This window comes from Orycteropus afer, unplaced genomic scaffold, assembly GCF_000298275.1.
Source record: "Orycteropus afer afer isolate SDZICR_OR568_19922 unplaced genomic scaffold, OryAfe1.0 scaffold00520, whole genome shotgun sequence".
In the NCBI taxonomy this organism is placed as follows: Eukaryota; Metazoa; Chordata; class Mammalia; order Tubulidentata; family Orycteropodidae; genus Orycteropus; species Orycteropus afer.
In genome coordinates this window covers 1,928,118-1,929,046 of record NW_006922107.1, presented here as the reverse complement: position 1 = coordinate 1,929,046, position 929 = coordinate 1,928,118, and positions in this window count along the sequence as shown.

Below are 929 nucleotides of genomic sequence, written 5' to 3'. Positions count from 1 at the left end.
CTAAGTATAATTCTTTTGAATTTCTTATCAAGGCGTTACAATGCTGCTTCTTCCTCAGGGATGTGTTCTGGGTCTGTATCCTTCTCCCTTGTTTTTACTGCTTTATCTTTGTGTGTGTGTGTGTGTGTGTGTGTGGATTGTGATGGTCTGTTGTCTCTGAGACATTGTGTGACTTTGTTGTATTTATATTTAATTGGTGATTGTATGTTGGAGTCATTTGCCCAATACTTTTTTTTCTTTCTTTCTTTTTTCTCTCTCTCTTTTTTTTGGATCTATCTGAGTAAGCAGGGTACTGTGCTCCTCTATTTGTTAGTTGTAAGCACTTATGCACTCACCACCCGTCTCCTGATGGGTGTGATAGAGAATGAGAGTGGCTGCACAGATCTCTGTTAACTGTTTGTGAAGAATGGTTAAGGGTGAGTCAGGCTCTTATTGCTGGTCGTGTATCATTGGCCAGTTGGTACAGAAGGAATTGGTAGCTCTCACTCAGTAAGTGGAGCTGCAGGACATGCAGGTGTGGTTGCATCATATGGGCACGGTTGCTCTCTCCCACTCAGATAGACAAAAACAACAATTGAAGAACCATCACAAAAGTAAAAGCAAGTGGACAATATACCACATAAACCCCCAAAACCATCACCAAAAATAGAAAGAAAAAAAAAAAAAACAGAGGAAAGGCAATAAATGAGAGAAAATATTTTAAGAAATACTCAAAAAAGACAAAAGAAATATGCATAGAAAAAGGGGGAAAAACCCACAATATCTGGGGAGGGAGGAATAGGAGGAAGGAGGTAGAGTAGGAAAATAATGAAGAAAAATGGGAGGAATGCAAAAAGAAAAACAAAGAATGGGGAGAACCACAAGAAAGAAAAAAAAAATGGCAACCAGGAACAGGGAAGAAAGGAAAAGCTGAAAACTAGAACCTGGGA